Raw genomic sequence first — 7,314 nt, forward strand, 5'->3', positions numbered from 1 at the left:
AGAGACTTTTAGCTCATTCCCATGTGAACTCAGTGGTTCTAGCTCCTCAAGGCTGTCCAGTACCCTTACTGCCTCTGAGTTCTCGAGTATGTTGGCTGAGTTCCCAGTTCTTACCATGCCAACTTTTTCAGCAGCTACAGCTAAGCACGGTGTGGAACATTATATACCGACTGCAGGCACGCCAGTACATGCCCGTGCACGACGCCTGGATCCAGGTAAACTGGCTATTGCTAAAGCGGAGTTTGAGGCGATGGAGTGCCTCGGCATAGTGCGCCGGTCCAATAGCCCCTGGGCCTCGCCACTCCATATGGTGCCAAAGGCCGCCGGAGGTTGGCGCCCGTGTGGTGATTATCGCCGCCTGAATGATGCTACGACCCCTGACCGCTATCCTATACCACACATTCAGGACTTTTCATCTCGCCTTGTATTAAGGAAGTGGGAAGTAAACATGAGACGTTACGTCTATTGCATCTAAACAACCGTCTGGCAGTCTGTTTGTTCCGCACTCCTACACATCAAACATTTATGCTCTTAACAGGATTATGTAATGACCAACTGTGTATCAGGTTTTAATCCTCGCCCTTTATTTCTAGGCACCAAACTGTGAACAACCAAGATGTCTGCAGCTAAAGTTGTGGCTATTGGTATTGACCTGGGCACCACCTACTCCTGCTTGGGTGTTTTCCAGCATGGAAAAGTAGAAATAATTGCCAACGACCAGGGCAACAGGACGACCCCCAGCTATGTGGCCTTTACAGACACTGAGAGGCTCATTGGAGATGCGGCCAAAAACCAGGTGGCCATGAACCCCATCAACACTGTTTGATGCCAAGTGACTGATTGGCCGAAAGATTGACGACCCTGTGGTGTAGTCCGACATGAAGCATTGGCCCTTTAAGGTGGTGAGTGATGGAGGAAAGCCCAAAGTTGAGGTGGAATACAAGGGGGAGAACAAATCCTTCTACCCTGAGGAGATCTCTTCCATGGTCCTGGTAAAGATGAAAGAGATTGCGGAGGCCTACCTTGGGCAGAAGGTGTCCAAAGCGGTTGTCACGGTTCCAGCTTACTTCAACGACTCCCAGAGGCAGGCCACTAAGGACGCCGGTGTAATTGCAGGGCTGAATGTACTGAGAATAATCAATGAACCAACAGCAGCTGCCATCGCTTATGGTATGGACAAAGGCAATTCAGGAGAACGCAATGTCCTGATATTTGACCTGGGCGGGGGGACATTCGATGTGTCCATTCTGACGATTGAGGACGGTATCTTTGAGGTGAAGGCCACAGCTGGAGACACCCACCTGGGTGGAGAGGACTTTGACAACCGCATGGTCAACCACTTTGTGGAGGAGTTTAAGAGGAAAAACAAGAAGGACATCAGCCAAAACAAGAGAGCCTTGAGAAGGCTGCGCACAGCTTGTGAGGGGGCCAAGAGGACCTTGTCCTCCAGCACCCAGGCCAGCATTGAGATTGATTCTCTCAGAGGGCATGGACTTCTACACTTCCATCACTAGGGCTCGCTTTGAGGAGATGTGCTCTGACCTCTTCAGGGGAACATTATAACCCGTGGAGAAATCTCTGAGGGATGCCAAGATGGACAAGGCACAGATCCATGACATTGTCCTGGTTGGAAGCTCAACCCGAATTCCCAAAGTCCAGAAACTCCTGCAGGATCTATTTCACAGCAGGGAGCTGAACAAGAGCATCAACCCAGATGAAGCGGTGGCCATAGTGCTGCCGTCCAGGCTGCTATTCTCACCGGCGACACCTCTGCCAACGTCCAGGACCTGCTGCTGCTGGACGTGGCTCCTCTGTCCCTCAGTATTGAGACCACTGGAGGAGTCATGACGGCCCTCTTTAAGCGCAACACGACCATCCCCACTAAACAAACCCAGACCTTCACCACCTACTCTGACAACCAGCCCGGGGTTCTAATCCAGGTGTGCGAAGGGGAAAGAGTCATGACCAAGGACAACAATGTGCTGGGCAAGTTTGAGCTCTCAGGAATCCCACCCGCTCCGAGAGGGGTTCCTCAGATTGAGGTCACCTTTGACATCGACGCCAACGGCATTTTGAACGTGTCCGCGGCGGACAAGAGCACCGGCAAAGAAAACAAAATCACCATCACCAACGATAAGGGCAGGCTCAGCAAAGAAGAGATTGAGAGGATGGTGCAGGATGCAGACAAATACAAAGCCGAGGATGAGTCGCAGAGAGAGAAGATCGCCGGCAAGAACTCTGTGGAATCCTACGCCTTCAACATGAAGAGCAGCGTGGAGGATGAGAACATGATGGGGAAAATCAGTGAGAAGGACCAGAAGACTGTTATTGACAAGTGTGATCAGGCCATAGCCTGGCTGGAGAGCAACCAGTTGGCTGAAAAAGAGGAGTACCAACATCAACTGAAAGAGCTGGAGAAAGTGTGCAACTCCATCATCACCAAGTTGTATCAGGGAGGAATGCCTGCAGGGGGGTTTGGAGGTCAGGCACGAGCCAGCTCAGCCAGCTCAGCCGACACCCAGGGACCAACCATTGAGGAGGTTGACTAAAGTGTAAATGAACTCTTATGAAAACTTGCCTATGATCCATGTCATTTATATGATTGTACTTATTGTTTTAATACGTCCATTGCTGGACATTTGCAATAAAATCACATTCACATTCCTGACATTTTAATTTCCGTGTTTTTATGTTCAAAGCGTATAGCCCTCCTGTCATTGTAAGTGAAAGTACAGATGGGTGCAATTTCAGTGGCTTTTTCATGTCTCAATTTCCCTATTGACATCCATTAAGAACACATTTGTGCCAAAAGTATGAGCTCTCAATAAAGAAATCTGAAACCTGTGCCAATTTTCAAAAAAATAGTTAAAAAATATATATTGTTTTGGAACTACAAACCATAATGAACAAAAGTCACTGAAATTGCATCTATCTGGTGATTTGGATCCTTAGGTACTGGACAAAATAATGTCAGCTGTGTTCGAGTATGCTGATGGAGTCCACTTTACACTTTTCAAATATACTATACACTTTATTAAAGAGCATGTACATTTTTTTTGTACAATTACTTTTGGTCCCCTAAAGTGGAACCATGTATAAAAACTACAATTCCTACACAGTTCACTTGATATGGATGTAAATATTGTCAGAATAAATGTTAAAGTCGCCACTTGAGCCTCAGTCTTTGTTTCATTTCAAATAAAATGCATAGACAAAAATACAACAAATGTTTCACTGATATTAAAGAAACACTTCAACATTATGGGAAATCCAGAATCTGACAAGACTAGAAGATGGATACCAATTTCCACTCTGCATTCAGTAGAAAGCTATCCAGCTGCAAGTTAGCTTAGTTTAGCACAAATTAATGGAACTTGATATAGCCTATGGATATTATAAGCTTGCAGTCGGGATATCTTTCTACTGAACACACAGAGAATATTGGTATCTATTTTCTATATTAGATTCAAATGTATTGTCATTATACAGCACAAGTACAGTACAATGAAAATAAGTTTGGCATCCAACCAATGTGCAAATGTAATGGTAAAGTGCAATAGTAATACAGAATGTACAGGTGATTAAACTTGGTATAAAATATATAAATTTGTACTACTGGTGTGCTAATCAGATGTGTGTATATGTACATATACAACCAATATGTAGAGTGATACAGGCATAAAGACTATGGTCGTAATACTGGCCAGCAGTGTAACCAGTAAGAGTATAAGGGATATGTAGATATAGTATCTATCTACAGATATGCAAAAGTATTATGTACAGACGGGTCGATAGATATATATACAGTAAGAATAAATATATATGTATATACTGTGCAGCATCATTACATGCTATTATACAGTTATATGCCAGTGTATAAATAGGTATATAGGAGGATTATATGCAGGTATATTCAGACAGATATGGATATGTATATATATATATATGTGGTAAATATAATGTATATATGCGGTGTATATATAGCACTGTTGTGCATGCTATCATACAGAGTATGGGTAGACTAGTGTGGTGGGTAGTTAAGATTATTATGATGTAGGGCAGTTGTAGACCGTGAAAGCACTAGGTAGGTATAAATTGAGTAGGCAACAGAGTTCAGAGTCGTACAGTATGGGTATTGTACGATGGCAATGGAGTCAGAGTTCAGAGTTGTCTGACCCTGGAGAAGACGGTAAGCGCATTCGCCATAATTGTGCCAGGTCCCTGGCTTCAGGCAAGCCTACTTTGGTCAATTAACTTCAGGCAAGGCTACTCTGATAATTTGACCCCACCCTGTGGAGAAACCTGTGTAGTTCATGACACCGCTGACTGTAATGCACTGTAATCTGAAGAGTAGGGTGTAACTGCAGGCTCTGTTAGGGTTTGAAACCGACCTAAAACGCACGGCACAGACAGGTAGCCAAATACTAGGGCGTTTTATTTTCAGAATCAAAAAGGAGCAAGTAACAATCTTGAAACAAAGGGAGACTGCCTTCAGCAGAGTTATCTGCGGCTCTGCAGATCCTCTTGGTGTTCGAGGTGGGGAAACGGTATTGACACTGAAGCGGCTCTGCAGATACTCCCAGCTTCAACTCGAGGTGGAAAAGAGAGAGAGAGAGAGAGGTAAATAACAGTCCACATCACACAGAGGCAGTGCGGTCTCCTTTAACACACAACTTAGCTGAGTCAAGTGTAAGCAAAAATAGAACTCTTCAGTGTTCTTCAAAACACACAAAACAGAATCGTCCAAAAAAGGGTTTGGTTCAAACTCACCAAAGCGCAAGAGTAAAGCGGGTAAACGAGGCGCAGCTCAAAAGGGGGGACAAGGTCTTCACCAGCGGCAATCCACAGATGTCCTGGAGGGAGAGTAGACGAGGCACAGCAACGGGGAACAACAGGCAGAAACAGAAATATTCAAAACGACCCGACATCGATTGAAGGGAAGTCCCAGTATAAAAAGCCTCTGGGGCGCTAATAAAAAACGATGACAGGTGCGCGCTGGAATTGACACTTGCTCCAAAAGCGTGTGGCGGGGAATGCACCAATCAACACAGCACCTTAAAGGAGCGGAGCGTGTGGCGGGGAATGCATCAATCAACACAGTACCTTAAAGGAGCGGAGCGTGTGGCGGGGACTGAACCAATCCTGACAGGCTCGGAGCCAAAGCCCCTAGCGTGCCAAGCCTATAACGTGCCGGAAGAAGCCCCTGGCTGGCCATAAATGTGGTGCAAGAACACAGCAATAAGCCCTTTTCACAGCGGCCATTTTGACATGTCATCACAGGGTAAAAAACACAGGTGTGTCACAGCCATTCCAGTGAGACAGCATGCACCATACAAGGGCCCTGGCACACCTAAATGGAACAGGACCATAATTTATTATTATTATTATTATTAATATATATTATTGAATACACCTGTGTTTACCCTGCGGTGACATGTCAAAATGGCTCTTGTGAAAAGGGCCTAATGCTTATCACCAATAGATGTCACAAAAAAAAAAAAAAACGAACAAGGATCTTACCCATTAGCCTACCAATTTAAAATACCTGCGCCTGTCAATAAAGACTAATTCAAAGGCAAAGGACAATCAAGCGATTTTATTGTTTCTTTATTACAAGCAGAATGACAATACAGTGCTTTGCCTTCATTCGCAATAGGCTGGCAAAAAGTCAACAGATGAAATTATTTTTTTTCATACAAAAAAAAGTTCTTCAAAACCTATTTAGTAATACAAACAGTGCTGTACTGAAGAATTATGGGATGCAGCTTAACCGCTGTTCACTGTCTTTTCGAGAGCACAGTAGTGGACCTTTTCTTTTTTAGACCTATATGGCAAGCTAAGGGGTGACATGAGGAGCACCTGCTGTTGGTCTTAGAAAAGCAGTTTGACATTCTTGATCAGCAGTAGAAGCTGGTGCGATTAGACCCACTGGAGACGGCGACTGACGCCTATAGAGACTATACGGTTCATTCCACGTCAAGGTATTTGGTCACACTTTAGTTTTTTTTGCCCACTACAATCTTAGAAAAATAAGTGTGAGGAGGAGTGTATACTTATAAACCTCCGTAAATGAACAATAGACCTTTGTTTGGGGGGTAAAATTAACGATCTGTTGTAGAACAAAGTGCAGTGATTATTGGTTATTCTTCTATAATGTATTCTCATATGTATTCTGTTCTCATTTTGGTTATAAACGTGAACACATTCTAAATAAATAGAGTTAAAATAGAGTCTTCTCTTTCGTGATACAAAAGTAGCAAAAGAAAGATTCACAAAAAATCATAACCATGGAAAACATGTAAAAGACAACGAGAATGTGTGATAAAACGATGGTTTCCCCTTCAGCGGACAAAAGTACGTTTGATCAATGACAAAAAAATATATTCATATGCTCTCTATTTTTTAAATCACATGCCATGAAACTCTGGGACCTGGCTGAATTTAAGACTGCACAAATCGCGGTCAGGTGGCGTAGCGGAGATTGCGTTCGTCACCAACGCCGGAGACGCTGGATTCGCCTGTTCGAATCCAGCTCCCGGCGTTGTCACCAGCTTGGCTGGCCGTTCACACTAATACAATTGGCAGTGTTAGAGGGTGGGAAAGCTGGAGGGGTGGGTCCAGGTCGTTGTAAACAGCGACTCCTACAGTTCGGTCGGGGCGCCTGCTCAGCGAGAATAGGATCTAAGGGGGGTACTGTGATCCTTCCACACGTTACACCCTCTCAGTGAGAGTCCGCGCTGCCAGGTGAAAAGAAGTGGTTGATTGGCTAGACGTGTGTCGGAGGAAGCACGTGATAGCCTCCACTCTCCCAGACCGACTGTGGGCGGTAAGTGCGCAGCGACCAGGAAGGGGATTGGGAATTGGCATAACGACTAACATTGGGATGGGAGAAAATCGGAGGAAAAAGGAGGGGGAAAAAGATAAAAAAAAAAAAAATGCACAAATGTATAATGAACTTTGGAAATTACTCAATAATCAACTAGGCTGCAGTAAAAAACTTAAAACCAGATTCTCAAACATAAACATAAAGACGGACAACACGCTCATCACAGACAAGCTGGATGTAGCCAATTACTTAAACATCTTCTTCACAAACATAGCCACAACACTGGTAAACAAACTACCCTCCCACTCAGGGCATTATGGGGTAGAACACATAGTAGCATACTACAAAAACCTAGGGGTCCGCAAAGACGACTTCAAACTAGAAATGGTAACAACCGATGAGGTACTCAAAAAACTGAGCAACCTCCAACCTAACAAGGCCACTGGACATGACAACATCCCCTCCAAATTCCTCAGAGACTCAGCAGC

General features: G+C 44.5%; 1 pseudogene across 1 annotated transcript; it reads left to right on the forward strand.

The window, feature by feature from the left end:
* Positions 1-616: 616 nt before the first annotated feature.
* Positions 617-2,549, forward strand: LOC311224640 (heat shock 70 kDa protein-like; annotated as a pseudogene). The gene has a single exon. The product of its transcript is annotated as a heat shock 70 kDa protein-like (transcript).
* The last annotated feature ends 4,765 nt before the right edge of the window (positions 2,550-7,314 follow it).

The sequence above is a fragment of the Notolepis coatsorum genome (genome assembly GCF_963971535.1).
Source record: "Notolepis coatsorum genome assembly, chromosome: 3".
Lineage (NCBI taxonomy): Eukaryota > Metazoa > Chordata > Actinopteri > Aulopiformes > Paralepididae > Notolepis > Notolepis coatsorum.